The sequence below is a fragment of the Pongo abelii genome, chromosome 7 (assembly GCF_028885655.2).
Source record: "Pongo abelii isolate AG06213 chromosome 7, NHGRI_mPonAbe1-v2.0_pri, whole genome shotgun sequence".
Taxonomy (NCBI): Eukaryota; Metazoa; Chordata; class Mammalia; order Primates; family Hominidae; genus Pongo; species Pongo abelii.
Genome location: NC_071992.2, coordinates 1289952 through 1308622, shown reverse-complemented (window position 1 = coordinate 1308622; position 18671 = coordinate 1289952). Strand labels below are relative to the sequence as shown.

General features: G+C 47.9%; 1 protein-coding gene across 3 annotated transcripts in view; it reads right to left on the bottom strand.

The window, feature by feature from the left end:
• DLGAP2 (DLG associated protein 2) overlaps positions 1-18671 on the bottom strand; it is an 858034-nt gene that overhangs the window by 166132 nt on the left and 673231 nt on the right. The gene's annotated exons all lie outside the window — the stretch shown is intronic.

Genomic DNA, 18671 nt, shown 5'->3' with positions numbered 1-18671 from the left:
GTGTGATTTCACCGTGGGGCATGCGTGGTGCTCGGCGGGTGGAAAGGTAGCCACGCTCATGAGGACTTTAAAAAGTTATGCTGGACTTGTGTTCCTCTCCTAGGAAGAGCCTTTTTGTGAGTTCAATTCCTTAAAATTGTTTCAAAACATTTGACTATAACCAAACCTCCTAACTGACGTCAGCAGAAAGCAGAGAAAGGGTATTTTCACAAACCCAATCTTTCCTTTCTACCTATTTTAAAAAGTAACTCTATTGTAAATTAAAGTAAAAGTTTTTGCACATTTCTTTGAATCAAATAGATACATTAAAAATTAAAATATACTGTTATGATTAGGATGCAGTAAAGCAAGAATTGATTATTTGAGGGCATTTATCCATTAGTGTGACCTTCTGAGAAATAAATTGAGCCAAATCTTAAGAGCCGTAAAAATGTTTCCATCCTTTGGCTAGGTAATTATAGTATTCCATATGAAAATACTCTTAAACGAAGACACTGCAGAAGGATGTTTCTGTAATATCAGAAAACCAATCTCGTATTGCTTATTTACTTACTCCCTGACACATTCTAAAAAGGAGCTAATTTGATTTGCAAATACAAATGAGAAAGTCAGGTAAATTTATAAAGCATTTAGATAAGAAGCAAGAGAGAGAAGGATCGGAATGGCAGTGGCACGGGAGGGAGGCTTCCACACAGAGTGCGTTCCAGGACCTCCCCCACGTTATGCGAGAGGAAAATCTTTGGGCCCCAAAATCACTAAGCTAAAGGGAAAAATCAAGCTGGGAACTGCTCAGGGCAAACCTGCCTCTCATTCTATTCAAAGTCATCCCTCTGCTCACTGAGATAGATGCATATTCTGATTGCCTCCTTCAAAGGGCTTATCAGAAACTCAAAAGAATGCAACCATGTGTCTCTCACCTTCCTGTACCTGGAACCCCCTCTGGATGGAACCAATGTACTTCTTACATATATTAACGTCTCGTGTCCCCCTAAAATGTATGAAACCAAGCTGTGCCCCAACCAGCTTGGGCACATGTCCTCAGGACCTCTTGAGGCTGTGTCACGGGTGTGCATCATCAACCTTGGCAAAAGTAAACTTTCTAAATAAACTGAGACCTGTCTCAAATTTTCAGGGTTCACAGTTAGCTATGGGCATGATTTACATGTAGCTCTAACCTTCTGCCAGTCAATGCAAGGAGAGAAACAAAATTTAGTTATGCACACACCAAGACCACACGAGTTGGTCAGAAAAATACATTTCAAAATCAAAAGAGAATTTTCTCTTAGAGAATATTAAAATATAAAAAAGGAAATATACATCCTAAACACTAACATATCTAATTTTTTTTTGAGACAGAGTTTCATTCTTGTTGCCCAGGCTGGAGTGCAATAACATACTTAATATTTAAAAAATTCCTGTAAATAAGAAAACATTTCCTTCAAAAATTATCAGTATGAAATAATTTCATAGACATGAAAATACAAATTAATACCAAATAGCTGAAAAAAAATTCTAACCTCACTAACAGGCAAACCACTGAACTAAATGAATAAAACAGCTTTTGAAATATAGGTCCATTTAGCAAGTAATTTGACCTGGAAACTTATTCTAGGAAAACTAGGAGAATACAGAAAGAAGATTGTCCTTATCTCATTATTATCTTTTATGAAATTTGTCACAGGTAAAGAACATGAACACACACACACACACACACACGCTCTCTAATAATATCTTACTATTTATTAATGCACCATACTTAACCAGTTACCTGCTTTTTTAGGGGGGAGGGGAGGAACTTAAGTTGCTTCAAAAATAAACTTAAAAAAACAAATTTTCAGCACATTCAAGGGAATGTGGAATACATTTGGAAACTTTATGGTTTCTCAATATTTATTAAACACAAAACATTGGAATGAACTTTCAAAGTGATGAATGTTAGAAAACAAGTTTTTGTACCTAACCATTTATATATGGAATCCAAAAATGTTCTTTACAGTTGGAATTTCAGCCTACTGAATTCCTGATAGACCAGATCACACCACTGGCTGATATTCACACATAGGAAACAGTCTCTTCTGACCCCAAGTATTCACCTACCTCTGCTGGAAGCAGGTATGCACGTGGAATTGTTATAATCATGACAACAATTTGAGTGTCTGTTCAAAGAGCAATTATTTGCCATTTTTTCACATTGTTCAAGCTTAACTTCTGTAATTTTTTAACGCTCGCTATATCAGCAGTTGTCTGGAATTTTTGGCAACTTGACTCCCTGCCTTGGGTTTGACAGCATTTGGTGACTCACTCTCTTTGGGTAATAAATATCTTTGGATTTAGTGCTTTCTATAAACCTGAATTTTTCTCAGCATTTGATGAACACTCCAACCTCTCAGCTCTCCTGTTGCTTCTGAAGTCTTCAGTCCATCTCGTTGGCCACCACTGAGAGAACCCGTGGCGTGAAAGACATCATGAGAAGGTGAGATGGCCAGGCTTTGTGTCTCCATCCAAATCTCATCTTCGGTGACAATCCCTATAATCCCCATGTTTCAGGGTAGAGACCAGGTGGAGGCCATTGAATCCTGGGGGCTGTATCCCCCATGCTGTTCTCATGATAGTGAGTGAGTTCTCACAAGATCTGATGGTTTTACAAGGGGCTCTTCCCCTTCTCCTTCCTGCTGCCTTGTGAAGAAGGTGCCTTGCTTCCCCTTCGCCTTCTGCCATGATTGTAAGTTTCCTGAGGCCTCCCCAGCCACGCTGAACTGTGAGTCAATTAAACCTCTTTCCTTTATAAATTTCCCAGTCTCAGGCAATTCTTTATATAAAGCAGTATGAAAACAGACTAATACAGAAGGATTTTTAGCCACTATAATTTTGTAAACATGAGGAAGGTTAAATATCACATGAACATTTTAGGAAATGCTAGGAATCAATAAGTGAGGAAAGAATGATTTTTAAAAATTGTGGAAAGGCTTTTACTGTTCCCTGAGCATCACTATTTTGTGCCTGGAAGTCACTAGGAAATCAAGCATTTGTTTGCTTTCTATAAAAGGGGAGCTCCCAGTCCTTCCTTAAGATGGCAGGACATTCCTTTCCCATGTGTCCTCCTTGGCTCATCCTCCTGTTTCCAAACAGGCTCCTCACTGCCAGGGCCTCTGTTTCAGCTCAGTCATCTGGTCACCCACTCACCTGTCCCTACAGTTGGAATGGCAAAGCCACGTTGACTGAGGACAAAAGGCTGCAGGCTGAAGGTGGTGACAGGAGACAGAGCCAGCATCACGTTTATTCTCAGCATCAGAATCACCTGGGGCGTCACAGGCCAGCCCCCTGGGTGGGCCCTGAGAATCTACATTTCTGTCAAGTTCCTAGCTGCTGCTGCTCCTGGTGGAGGCACCGCCCTTTGAGAAGTTTTCAAAGATGTAAGATCTCCCAGTGCTCTGGGCTTAGGAGTTTATGACATCTTCTGTTTTGCTTTACTTTTTTCCTCTGCCCTAATCCCTGGCACTGGGGTGGGAACAATGCCCTATTCACTCCAGGCCTGGGCAGTGAGCCAGGAGTGTTCTTGGGCTCAGGTCCTCCTGGGGTACTTGTCCTCCTGCCTGGGGTGGGCTCCTGCTTGGGCCTAGACCTGGCCTGTGGCCTGAGGAGGAAAGCTAGAAAGCCTCGGGGCAGGTGTTCCAGCGGTGGAACCCAGCAACCCAGGAGGAGGTGCTCTTTTCAGCAGGTATCACTGCATCTGATGGGGTGGAGGCCTGGACCCCACAGCAGTCACTGCCGTGCTGTGGCTGGAAGCCACGTTATTGATGGTTCCTCCAGGAGAGGCAATGCTTTCTGTATTTTAAGCCTCTTTCAGTAAGGACTTTTTCTTTTTGCTGAAGTGTCATCACTGTACAAAAAATGTCCATGAAAATTGTATGTAATACAATCAGTTGAATGAACTTTTTTTTTTTTTGCAAATACTTAAAAGCATAGTTGAAGATAAAGATGAGCTGTATTTTTTTTTCAAACAGAAAATATTAAAAATGGGTGGACTTTCCCTTGGGCTCCAGGTAGCACATGTCCTGGGAGATGCTAAACGTGTGCACTGTGTCCCCCCGAGAGGGGTGGCAGGGAGAGTCCTGCTTGTCCTTGACCCCTCGTGCCAGCCCCACTCACACCGTGCATGCTGCATAGACACAGGCAGGAGTGTTTTACATTCTGAATATTTCCATTCCATTCCCACATAGATAGGTTATAATAGGAAGCGTATTTCAGTTTTCTTCTTTCCTTAGGAAAAATAGAAACTTTTCTCACTCTCAGAAATGCACTGAAATTTACCCATTTTACTTGCCTCTCCATGGCAATGAATCTGTGCTGATCCCAATTAAAGTCTGACAAAGACCAGAGCTGCTGTGAGACACTAATTTCACGTTTGAACTTATTATGGCTTTCCACTGACATCCTCTTCCTGGCGCCATCTGTCCTGCACGTGAGAAGCAGGAGCTTGCCTGTGACGGTGACTTGACTCAGAGATGTGCCAGGTGGCCCCGCCCGGAGGGGAGCAGTGGGAGAGGAGGGGGCCTCTGACTGGAGCCGGGTGGATGGTGGTGTCACTCAGGCACGGGGCAGCAAAGGCTCTGGTGAGAAGACTTGAAAGCTGGGGTGGGACGTTTTGTTTGTGAGAAGCCTGGACAAGAGGACGAGGGGCACATCATGTCAATCATGGATTTATAAACTCACAGGAGAGGGTTGGATAGGGCGTGTGAACGTGAGCCTGAGGTGTAGACGATGCAAAGTCGTGGTAACGGGTGGGCTTGTGATGGCACCCGCTGCTCGCAGCCTAACTCAAGGCCACACCACTCTTCCTTCCCTCTTGCCCTGCTCTCTCCTCTCCAAGGTGGCAAAGCCACCACCCCCTTTCCAGGCTCTGCTGCAGGAGGGCTGCCCAGAGAGAACCCTGGGCCTGAGAGGTAAATGGAAGTCACGTAGGGGAGTCCCTGGGAAGCTCTGGGTTTCCAATAACAGGGATAGACGTAGCTCACACCACTGTAGCTCCCTCCTTCCTCTCTTGATGTGGAGTTAGTGGCTGGATATCTGGCAACCTCCTTGCAACCAAGAGGACTTAAAGACAACCCAATAAGGATGGCAGAGTGAAAAGATGAAGAAAGCCTTTGTCCTTGGTGGCAGGACTCAGCGGTCAGCCAGGATTCACAACCGTCCTCCTTGGGAAGTCTTGCTATGAGAACAAACCAGCTTTGCTTGTTCAAATGATTGTAATTCAGGTGTTTCATTATCTGCTTCCAAAATAAAGAGGCAGCACTGATTATGGTCCTGGGCTCTGGAGTCTAAGTTGAATGAGTCTAAATCCAGCTCCACCACTGACTGCCCTCAGACCCACATGCACTCCCACCCTCTGAGCCCCCGATTCCTCCCCTGTGAGGTGGGGAGACGCTCAGCCCTGCCCGGTAGGTGTGCAGGTAAGAGGTAGGAAGGTTAATGCAGGTGAGGCGCTGTCACAGAACAGGGCTATGGACCTGTGAGTGTAAAAACACAATTGCCACCGCAACGTCCACCTGGGGAGTCAATGCAGGCGGCTCCAGCAGAGGAAGGAACAGCGTTCAGGAACCGAAGCCTGTTGGGAACATCATGGGAACTGAGAGGCGCTCACAGCATTGTCAATACATCGTTACTCCCAAATCTGAAACTTACTGGCTGCCACAGTGACGCTCAGAGGAAATGCTCACTGGAGCGCTTTGGAGTTGAGATTTTTGGATTAGGGATGTTCACTTGGCAAGTATATAATGCAAATGTCCCCCATTCCAAACAAATTCCAAATCTGAAACACGTCTTATGCCAAGCATTTCAGAAGAGGGATACTCAGCCTGCAGCATAAATCCACTTTACAGACAAAGCCAAGACGCACCAAGTTTCCATCACCGCCCAACGTCACAAGGGAGATGAGGCCAAGACACGTCGAGGTCCCATCACCGCCCAATGTCACATCAAGGTTCCATCACCACCCAATTTCACACGGGAGATGAGGCCAAGACACACTGAGGTTCCATCACCGCTCAACATCACACAGGAGATGAGGCCAAGACACGCTGAGGTCCCGTCACTACCCAATGTCACACAGGAGATGAGGCCAAGATACACCAAGGCTCCATCACAGCCCAACATCATGCAGGTGATTTGGGGCATTTTGCTAAGAGGCTGGGAGTGAGGATATGCTGTATAAGTAGAGGTGAGACCAGGAAGAACCTCCCAGCGTTAGCATCTCAAGGTGACTTTCTAAATCTACTATTCTTTCTGCCATACGCACATGGTTGGATCTGGGAATTCACTAAATCTTTAGAAGTGTGGCGCTTCTGCTGTGTAAGTCCTGAGTTCTTCCATTTTCTGAGGACTGCAGCTTTGGGGTCTGCCCATCTCCCTGTTCTGCCTTCGCCAGGATTGAACACTGGGACTCTGATGGTCACCATCAATAACTGTGCAGCTCAGAAAAAATGGATGGAAAATGCTCCTGTAATTCCACCAGCTAACAGCAATCAATTTCATTCAGAAAAATCCGACTAAAATAAAAAGCAATTAACCAAAAACTAAACATTAGATAATACCTAGTGGTAGTAACTTGTCAGAACCCTGGTTTGAATTTTGAACTCATGACTTTAAGGTAAGTTCGCTCCCCAAAAGTTTCAACAATGTCATATATCAAAAAAAAAAGAAAGACATCAGAGTCCTAGAGACACACAGGTAAATCGCTTTGAAGTTGTTGGCCCGGGAGGCCTAATAACAGCTGAAAATCCAGAAGCTGTACAAAAAGGACCAAGGAATTTGAGCATACTCAACACTTCTGAACAGAAAGGAAACAACAGAAGCAAAGTAAAGGTAAATGGAAGCCAGGGAAAGGATTAGCTGCTCCGCCATCCACAAAATGACAATCTCCCCAAAAAGCCACTGAGAAGTCAAGAAGAAAAATACCAACAAATAACCGGGGACAAATGGCCAAGTGCGTGCAGGAGGGTTTGCAGAAAACAGTGCTAAAAGGTCCCAGGATCATGGGGGAAGATGTTGAACCCACGGTGGTAAGAGAAATGCAGACAGAAGGACCTGAGATGTTCACAGAAAGCCCAGGTCTGTGGCAAGGCAGTGGGAAGACTAAGCTGGTCTGATGACTGTGTCCATCTCACCGTGTGACGTCACTTGCACCCTTGGAAAGGCAATGAGAAGGTTCTTTATGTGATTATATGGAACAAGCTCCAGGATCTATTTTTCTGAGAAGACAAGATGGGGACACAAAAACGCACGGAGGGATGATGCCGTGAGGACACAGGGAGAAGACGGGGTTTGCATGCCAGGGAGAGAAGCCTCGGCGGGAACCAGCTCTGCCATACCTTGGTCTTGAATTTCAGCCTCCAGGACATGGGAGAATCAATGTCTGTTGTTTAAGCCACCCAGTCTGGGCTACTTAGTTAGGGCTGCCCAAGCTGACTCTACAGGGAGTATTTCAGTTCTGCAAACAATGCTAAATGTGACTCACACTGCTTGGAAGCACGGCTGGGGGGAGCCAGGCTCCTTCCTCCCAGTCAGCACCGGTGAGGTTCTATGTTGTCCCCTAAAGAGACAACCTTCTAAAGAGATTGGTGGACAACAATCAGCAAGTTTCAGGGTCCCTCACTCCCTGCCGGCCTCTCGGATGGGCTCTGGGAACATGAGGCTGACCCTGACGCACACCCTGAAGATGTTCCCCTTTAAAAGCCCACTCTGGTCTCTGCTTGAAAGACAAGGCCAGCCCCATCTGGGGATCAGTTCTGCCGTCCAGAGTGGAGGCACCGCTGAACCCTTACACGGGATGACGTCCCTGCAGATCAGAAATGTCTTTGGAAGCACACACAGCCCAGCTGATCTGATGCCGAATCCAGACCTGTGGCAGAGTCGAATTCTGGACCTCAGATGTTTGTTTTCCCCACAGATCCAATGGCCTGAGATTGTCTCAGGCCCTCAGCTTCTTGATTCACAAGTGAAATTCCATGCGGTTACTGAATTGAAGCTGAATTGTTTTATTCACTGGATTTCTTTTAAATGCTATGATGTGCAGGAACTGCTGGGAGGCCACCATGGATGGCCCTCAGGAGCTTGTCTTTTAGGGATGTGACGTAGGAGCACAGACACTGCAGGATCTCTAGTAGAAGGACATGATTAGTGCCATAATTGACAAAAATAAAATGCAGACAGCTCCACGAGTGCTCCTCGGGGGATGTTTATGGACCACCAAAGCCCTGCCCTGCAGATCCAGAGGCCCCCAGATGTGGGAGCAGCTGTTCTCCAAACAGGACTCAATTTTCTACCCAGGGACCGTGCGGTGCCGGCCTGGGGCAGGGAGTCCTTCCCGCCGTCTAAGGCACAGCTCCACAGCCCCATCTGGCCCTGAGACCTGGCCCACCTTGGGGCTCCGTGTGTCTGCGTGGGGCATGGCTGGGGCTGCGTGAAGTCAGCAGTGGCTCGGCCGGTGTGGGGTCGGCAAATCACCCGTCTGTGCTGTGAGGCGCGGGGTGGGAAGTGGGATGGTGACCCCGTGATGCTGTTCTCTGTCGAGTGTCTTGGTCCTTCCATCCCCACATCCTGCTCCCCAGCAGAAGCCAGAGAAGCAAATCCAAATTCAGCGTGTGTGTGAGGGAGCTACGTCTTCATGCTGTGGGCCCCTGGCGGGACCATGGGCCCAGACCACCAGAGGGGGGCCTTTTCCTCACTCCTGCCCCCCAAAACTTAATTGTACATGTGGCGTGAAAGCTCCCAGGTCCCAGGGGAGGCCGCATGGGCAGTGCCGTCTGCAGGTTCCCAGCCTGGGGGTGACTCCAGTGCTGCTGGTTCTGACTGGTGAGTCTCCAGCTGCCCCTGGTCCTTAGTTTACGTGGCTGACATGAAGAGCAAGGGGTGATGCATTTAAATTACTTTAAAACATATACATCTGTCACCCAGGTAAAAAGCAGCATCCCTTTTAGCAATGGAGAGCTACTCCCTAATTTTCATTCCGAAATGTGTGATATCATATTTTTTCCCATGAGGCTGTTAAAGAGAATAAATGGCTGTTGTTTGCTAATTAACCTGATTTATTTATTTAGAACCACTTGGCGCATATAATTTGAAAGTTTACACAGCAGGTCACCGCCGTCTCCTGATCCTGAAAACTCATTCTCCCTCTTTCTGCTGAAACAGAAGCTCCTCCACTCAGCTCCCAGGTTCTGCTGGTGACTTTACAGGTGTCCCCTTAAATCCTTGCAATAGCCACACGAGGAAGCCTGTGCGTCCTGCTTCACTGATGAGAAAACCGAGACGTAAGGGAGTAAAGGATCTGCTGATGGCTGTGGGCCCAGCCTCCTGGGCATGGTGATGACCCAGCACCTGTGCGTGAGGCTCTGCCTGGCCTTGGCCCCAGCACTGTGGATCCCATGCTCTGAGCAAAGGGAGGTCCCCCAGGCCCCTGTGGGTGTGATGCCCTGGGCCCCGCCTGCTGCACACCTGCCAGCTTCCCCATGCACTCAGCTGTTTCGGCTTTCAGCAAAACCACCACAAGGCATATTTCAACACAGAACACACAGTTTGAAGAAACACAGCAAGCATCAGAACCAGACTCTTATATGGCAGGATGCTGGCACATCAAACCCAACTGGGAAAAATGGGAGAAAGGTCTGAGCGGACCCCACCAAAGAAGACACTCAGATGCCAAGCGTGCAAACCAAAGATGCTCCACACCATGTGCCGCCCGAGTATTCCAAATTAAAACAAGTGTGCAAACCAGAGATGCCCCATATCACCTGCCGCCCGAGTATTCCAAATTAAAACAAGTGTGCACACCAGAGATGCTCCATATCACCGGCCGCCCGAGTATTCCAAATTAAAACAAGTGTGCAAACCAGAGATGCCCCATATCACCTGCCGCCTGACTATTCCAAATTAAAACAACAACAAGACACCACCACACCCCGACGAGAATGGCCAGAATCCAGACCCCAACAGCAGCAGACGCCGGCGAGGATGCGGAGCCATGGGAACTCTTTCATTGCCTGTGGGAGTGCAAAGCGGTGCAGCCACTTTGGAAGACAGTTTGGTGGTTTCTTACAAAACTAGGCACTCTCACCATGCAATCCAGCAATCATGCCCCCAGATATTCACCCAAATAAGCTCAAAACTTACATCCACACATCACCCTGCACACAGATGTGTATAGCAACATTATTCACAATTGCCCAAACTTGGAAGATGTCCTTCAGTAGGTGAGTAAACTGTTACATCAGACACTGGAATATTATTCAGTGCTAAAATGAAATGAGCTCCCAAGCCATGAAAAAGGCTACAGTCTTTGAATCCATGGGACGTTCTGGAAAAGGCAGAATTACAAAGGCAGTGAAAGAGTCAGTGTTTGCCAGGGGTTGGGGGCAGGGAGGGATGAACAGGGGGAGCAGGCTGGATTTTTAGGGCAAGGAAACTGCTCCCAGTGATGTGGCAGTGGGGGGTCCACAGCATTACACACTCGTCCAAACCCACAGGGTGGACAACGCCAAGCGTGAGCCCTGACGTGAAAGATGAAGGATGGCTTTAGTCACTAACACATCAATCCTGGCTCATCAGTCGTGACAGATGCACCACGCCAGTGTGAGGGGTGAAGAACACGGGAAACCACTCGGGGTGAACCTCCTCCTGCTCCCCAAACACCTTCTGGGTTCCCCGATTGCGTCACTCCCCTCCGTGTGCCCCAGCGTTTTCCCATCTTCTTCCCTCTCTGAACTATGAGCTCCAGGGTTGGGGCCTGCAGCTGTTCTTCTCCTCAGCCACTGTGGACACCCCATCAACAGCTGATGAATCATTGATCTCATCATATAATCACTAACATGTTCATCAGGTGTACGGCCCATGGTGTGTTGGGAAGCAGAGACAGGGACAGCGTGCCCAGCACTCCAGGGGCAGAGAGAGCTCTCAGTGGAGAAGGCTCCTCCTTCACATGCAGCCAGCAGCAATGGCCAACACCTCCTGCTCCTGCAAAGCAGCTTGGAGCTCCTCCTCCTTCCACAGACTGGAAACCGAGGGTCCCAGGGCAGGTGTGGGAGGATAGACCCAAACCCAGCCACGCCGCTTTGGTCTAGGATCCCCACCCCGCCCATGCTCCCCTGCTCTGTGCCCCCAAAGGAAGCCATGGGCGGCCCTGCCGGGGCCATCACCTGCTGAGCACAAAACCCACTGTGATAGGCAGCAGAGGGCCAGGTCCCCATGATGCTGGCATCCCAGCTGGGCCAGGCCCCCAGGCTGGCTTCTCACAGGCAGGCAAGTGCATACGGATCCCAGGCCCACAATGAATTCTGGACTTTTCTTCTGGGGTCTGGAACATTTAATCTAGTTTAGGCAAGAGGTGGCGTCCATGGGGAGGGTGCATGGGGAGAGCCAGGCTCTGGGTCGTCAGAACTGTTAAACAAGGGGATCAGGGTTTTTTTCACTTTGACTTCAGAGAATGCAGCTTGTGCCTCTCTAATGAAAGTCTCTTACTGGAAAGGAAATAAAGTATTGAGTTGAAAAGAGAGCTTTATCAATTCCATATTTTATTTTCTGATGGATCCAACCTTGAATTTCAAAGCCTCTTTCAGCAGCAGGTTAATGAACTTGTCATGCAAAACACTGGATTTTGGGCAGTAAGTGAATCTGGAGCTACTGTTTGGCACACAAAGCACATGTTTAGATTTTTTGTAAAGCTTTCCAAGTAGACAAGGGTTCTATGCCTTTTGGTTTTCAGGCGTAGGATGGGACATGCCGCTGCGTAAAGCTGAGCTAACTTTGGTGTTCTTCACTTCCCAGGACAGCGTTGCTCATTTTCCAGAAGCCCCTTCTGTTTCCTCCCAATTGCAGCTGAAATATTCTTCCCTTCTGACACCTTAGCACATCAGATGTGAAAGCCAAGCCTTCGCATCCCTTCCTGGACTGCCAGCTCCTTCATGACAGGGACCACAGGCTACTGTCTGTGGCTCGTTGTTGAGATCCTGGCACTCAGAATTTCGGAATTAGCTGGAGGACTCAGGGTTGGGAGGGCCTGGGACGGACAGGAGCCTCCAAGCAGAGTTGGTCTCATCTTAGCCATGCAGAGGGAGAAGCATGGGCACTGGCATAAGAATGGGTTTTACTAAATATCCAGATGCCCCTCAGTGTCCACTGAATGCTGATGTGCACACACATACAATCATTTTCCAGTAGCCAAAGACGGTGACTAGAATGCAAATATCTAACATTGGTTCGATATGGTTTGCACAATCACTGTACAATTTATATATTATGACAATATTTGGAGCCTGAGAAAAACAAGTCTCAAAGACTCCATAATTTACTCAAGAACCATGGTCCATGGCCAGGAGAACCAAATTTATATGACCTGAGCTCAAATCTACTAGGAACATAAGGGTGTCTGGGTCCAAATCACCGCGCGGTCATTTATTAGCTGATCAAGGTTGGATGAGACTCAATTTCTTCATCTAAAAATGGGATAATCGCCACAGCCATGCTCTTATAAAACGCAAACGTTATATAAATGTCAGCTTTGTTCTATGTGCCTTGTAAACGCACAAGCATATATGAAGTGACTTGCTTTTTCCCTTCATAATTTGTATTTAAAAGTCCGTCTTAAACCTCCACTTGGTCTGCCACAGCTACAGAATTGACAATTTGAAGACAAAAACAAACAACAAAACCCATAAGAGCTAATGTGCTGTGTCCTGGCAGATGAGGATGAAGCAGACAGATTTCATTAGGGCCAGAATGCAATTTGGGAGCAGTCGCCATTCCAGTTAGGGCTGGACGCTAGCAAACTCGATTCCATGTCCAACTGGAAGGCTAAATGGTACGGACAAGTCACATAACACAGAAGCGTAACACTCAATAACCTAGACATGCCCACAGACTGTTCCAAATAAGGGCTGTCTGAGATGCACCAGACTCCATCATCCGGCAGCAGCCATCAGTTTTAATCACTTTTAAATTTTTCTACAGATGTCATTTCAACAAAATAGTCCACAAATCTGCCTTGAGTGAAATTCAGTTAGTGTGTGTTACTGACGATGAGCACTCGCTCCAGAAAGTTCCCAGGTACAAACAATATACCGTGGGGAATGGTTATTTTGTGCAAGGCTCCCCAATCCCTGTCTTATTCCACGACCCTGTCCCCAGGGTCACACTACCATGCCAGGGTCTTGTTTTTGGAAAATAAACACACATTTGTGATCCCTAGTCCAACAAGCAGCTGAACATCAACTTCTTGCCTATTTCCACCACACCAAAACTCCAAGCGTAACTGCAGAGAGGCTTGCAAATGCTGCTGCCTGCTGCAGGCAGGGCTCTCCTAGCCAGAAACGGGAGGCTCTTCTGCTGTGTGGTGCATTTTAGCAGGTGTGTGCCTGCATTCGGACGGAGGGGCCCCTTGCTGGTGGATGGGGAGAGCACTGACTCGGAGGAGAGCTTCTCAGTTTTCCAAAGAGGAGTGGCTCTTCTGCTCTCTCTCCCCGAATATGCACAGCTCGGTGGAGGAAAGGAGGCCAGGGCGGGAGGGTCTCAGTGGAGCAGGGGGTGGGGAAACGCCCTGAGACGTAAGGTGTTGCAGGACCAAGCACTGGGCCCCCAGGGGTGCCCCTCACCATGGCCCCTCCCTCATGGCATGCCCTCTGCTCCTCCTGGGCTCCACATCCATTCTTCCATCCCTGCCTAGGTCTGGCCACTCCAAATCTAACACTTCAGCGTCCTTTTTCCAAGCTCCCGACCCCACAGAGGGCTCGACTTCTTCCTCCCCACAGCTGCCAGAACTCACTTTCTAACATCACCCCTTTCAAAAGACAGAATGAAGCACTACGTCCAGGACTCACCCTCCACCCACAGCCACGGGGGTCCCCAGCTCATGTCTTCAACCTGGGGAATGAAGACTTGGACCTTGAGGCTGCGGCCTTCAAGATGCGGTGATTCTACTGAACCTCGATTCCTGGTGACCCCGGAGGTGACAAAGCCTTCCTCACCTCTGCACCCTGGGGCTGGTGGGGACTGGCAGGCTCTCGCTGCCTGAGACAGTGGATGAGGCGCTTCATTTTTTATGTATTTTATTGTTTCAAGCAAACAGAACAAAACATCTACTCATCCTCTTGAAGCTGTAGGGAGTTTCACCTGCTTAAAACTAATTTCAGCACAAAAAAGGCACAAGCCTGATTGTGCCTTTCACTCATTCATGCACTCACTCACTCACTGATTCATGAACTCATTCACTCACTCATTCGTGTACTCTTTCACTCAGTCACCCACTCTTTCACTCAGTCACCCACTCATTCACTCAGTCACTCACTCTTTCACTCAGTCACTCACTCACTCATTCACTCCCTCCCTCCCTCATTCACTCATTCATGCACTCATTCACTCACTCATTCACTCACTCATTCATGCATTCACTCACTCATTCGTGTGCTCTTTCACTCATTTACTCAGTAACTCACTCATTCACTCACTCATTCATGTACTCTTTCACTCAGTCACCCACTCATTCACTCAGTCACTCACTCTTTCACTCAGTCACCCACTCATTCACTCAGTCACTCACTCACTCATTCACTCCCTCCCTCATTCACTCACTCATTCATGCACTCATTCACTCACTCATTCCCTCCCTCTTTCCCTTCCTCACTCAGTCACTCATTCACTCAGTCACTCATTCATGCACTCATTCATATACTTTTTTACTCACTCACTCACTCATTCCCTCCCTCTTTCCCTTCCTCACTCAGTCACTCATTCACTCAGTCACTCATTCATGCACTCATTCATATACTTTTTTACTCACTCACTCACTCATTCCCTCCCTCTTTCCCTTCCTCACTCAGTCACTCATTCACTCAGTCACTCATTCATGCACTCATTCATGTACTTTTTTACTCACTCACTCACTCATTCCCTCCCTCTTTCCCTTCCTCACTCAGTCACTCATTCACTCAGTCACTCATTCATGCACTCATTCATGTACTTTTTTACTCACTCACTCACTCATTCCCTCCCTCTTTCCCTTCCTCACTCAGTCACTCATTCACTCAGTCACTCATTCATGCACTCATTCATATACTTTTTTACTCACTCACTCACTCATTCCCTCCCTCTTTCCCTTCCTCACTCAGTCACTCATTCACTCAGTCACTCATTCATGCACTCATTCATGTACTTTTTTACTCACTCACTCACTCATTCACTCAGTCACTCATTCATGCACTCATTCATGTACTTTTTTACTCACCCACTCACTCATTCACTCAGTCACTCATTCATGCACTCATTCATGTACTTTTTTACTCACCCACTCACTCAGTCACTCAGTTACTCATTCACTTAGTCACTCATTCATGCACTCACTCACTCATTCTCACTCAGTAACTCAGTCACTCATCCAGTCATTCACTCACTCATCCATTAAGGGAACTGCACATTTTAATGAGCCCATCCCTCTGTGAGATGTGGAGGAAAAGGGAAAGGAATTAAAGAGTCCATAGCGCAGTACGGAGGGAATGGGAGCAGAGAACAGACTTGGAGGGGCAGACAGGTCAGGCGTTTTGTATGTGTATGTGTGTGCATCTGTGTGCATACATGTGTGTGAGTGTGCTATCTGTGCATGTGTTTGTGTGTCTGTGTATTTGTGCATGTTGTGCTTGTCAACATGTGTATGTGTATTTGTTTTCATGTCTGCATGTGTGTGTGTGCTTGTGTCTGCATGTGTCTGTGTGCATGCACCTGTGTGTGTGTCTGCATATTTTTGCATGTCTGCAATTGTATTTTCATGTCTGCACGTGTTTGTGTGCATCTGCATGTGTGTCTGCATGTGCCTGCACCTGTGTGTGTGTACATGTGTGTGTCTGCATATTTTCGCATGTCTGCAATTGTTTTCATGTCTGCACGTGTGTGTGCATGTGTCTGTGTGCGGGTGTGTGCACATCTGCGTGCAAGCCGTGTGTTTATGCACGTGCATGTGTTCATGTATGTACACGTGTATGCTGACTGCCCTGTCTCTCTTAAGGGAAGGGAGAGGACTCCTTTTCTCCGTGCCCCTCCCAAGATGCCTCCATGGTGGTTTCTCTGGCCCAGGTCCTTTTTCCCTTCAAATGAAAGAAGACATCTTGGCCCTGAGACTCAAGTGCAGGGTTGGTGTGCTCATCGGCTGCAAAACAATCAATGCAACAACTCTCCATTATTTCCAAGGCTGCCTTCCATGTCTCCTCCTTCCTTGTTTTCTCTTTGGTTGGATGCATGCATCCCATTTCAGGCCAAACATGCATTTTCTGCATGTCCGTCTCCCTGCAGGGATCGGTATCCCTGCACGTCGGTCTCCCTGCAGGGATCGGTATCCCTGCACGTCGGTCTCCCTGCAGGGATCGGTATCCCTGCACGTCGGTCTCCCTGCAGGGATCGGTATCCCTGCACGTCTGTCTCCCTGCAAGTTGGTCTCCCTCCACGTCCGTCTCCCTGCACTTCGGTCTCCCTCCACGTCTGTCTCCCTCCACGTCCGTCTCCCTGCACATCGGTCTCCCTGCACGTCGGTCTCTCTGCATGTTGGTCTCCCTGCGTGCTCCCGCCCACTGGCTGTGCTGTTGCAGGGGCTCTTCCCCTCATGGGGCTGGTTTTCATTTCCCCCGGGTCCTGCCATGCAGCTCTGTCAGACTCTGGATGGCATCACGCTGAGTGCCACCCTCTGGACTCAGGCCAGCTTCCTTTCCTGTCCTGCTGGGAGATGCAGTAGCTACACGGACTAGGAGCTTGGGCCTCCACCTGCAGCGTGTGCCCATCCTCACTGACTGTGGGACTTGTTCTGTCACGTGCTGTCCCCTCCTTTAGGATGGGGTGACAGCAGAGAGGCCACACAGCTGTGGAGAGATGAGTGACATAGGTGAGTATAAGCAAAGTTCTCCAGCAGCACCTGGAAGGTGAGAAACGCCCATAAATGGCTCATAGAAGTTTCACACTCCTGACCTGTAGCTCTTACTTAAATATTAACGCTATTCATATTATTTCCTTTTATATTCTCCAACACAGTATTTTCTCGCTGTTCCTTGATACAGTCGCTGAATTTTATACAATTTCATTAAGTTTTAAAAGTGGAGCTTAAAATGTGCTCTGGGGTTCTGTGTTATGTGAAACAGAAAGCAGGGACCATGTATGCCGTTTAAAACACCTGGGCTGTTGGGGGTTGCCCTTTGCTTCGCAGGGTGCGGGATGCCTTCTGGGAATACTGGCATAAGAAAAAATGAGAGTTGCATTTAAATTGAGGTAGAAAGAGGACATTTGTACTGGGGAGAAAACATATCTCTAATTCTGTACAATTCCTCTTTCCCGTCACTGTGAATTCCTAGATGTCTAATTGGGTGCAGGCTTTGCTTCACCTGGGGCTGCTCACGTGGCCACAAGACACCGCCCAATGCCTGCCTAGCTCTTCTCCAGAGTGGGGGGCGTTCAGAAGTAAATTATTTAAAGCAAATCTGTGCCCCATATCACGTAAGATAACCCGGGAAGGGGAGGGGATGTGTAAGCTCCTGGTACCTTTCAGTTCAACATCTCAATCATATTGCGTATGCAGCAGGGTTTCAGTAAATGCTGAAATGGATGGATGAATGAAGGAGGGAAGGAAGGCACGGATGGGTCTGAGAGTTCCACTGCCATCGTCTGGAAGAAGGATGTTTCGTGTTGGACCTCGGACTGTACGAACGTGCCCATGGGTGAAACAGGGGGAAGGGTGCCCAGGATTTCTCTGTATTCCCTCCTGGTCATGTACGTAAGGCCGTTGGGAACTGCAGCTTTTCCCAGTGAAAGCTTCCTAATCATATGCAACTCCCTAAAACTAAAAGTACACATTTAATAAACAATTATAGATGCGTAAGAAGTTGCAAAAATAATACAGAGAAATCCTGGGCAGTAAGAAGTTGCAAAAATAATACACAGAAATCCTGGGCACCCTTCTTACGCATCTATAATTGTTTATTAAATGTGTACTTTTAGTTTTAGGGAATTGCGTATGATTAGGAAGCTTTTACTGAGAAAAGCTGCAGTTCCCAACAGGCTTACGTACATGACCAGGAGGGCTTAGCAAGGTCACACCTCAATTTTTAGGTTAGAAATTCAATGCTGCAATTTTCCAGGCAGCATTGTCTCTGGGAGATGGGCAGGTGCTATGCCACAGAGGCAAACCGCTTGCCAGTGATGGGGGGTGACGGCCCCTCTGAGCTGGGCTGTGCTTGCACTGCTCCCACCAGCTGTTCCCAGGGAAAGGCAGACGCTTATCCCACCAAGCCTCCCTGGACCTGGCCGGTGGCCTCTCCCGTCTCCCTCCACTGTAGCCTGGGACACCAACGTGCACACGCAGATGGCACAGGCTGGTGGTGCGACCAGGACCCGGGGCCTCACTTTCCAGGATCAGGTTCATTGGGAAGACAAATTAGAAACCTAAAGTGTGACCTGTCTTTAGAAAATGTTGACAGTAGTCACCCAGTTTGTCTAATTAACCTTTAGATTGATAAAGCTGCGAAGGCTGAGATCTCTACTCCGTGGACACAGTGAGCTGGGGTACTCACGCATTTGCTGTCAGCTGAACCTCCTAGAAGTCTCAGCAAGAAGCATGCTTGGCTAGAGCAACGGCCATGGTGCTTGCTTTTCAC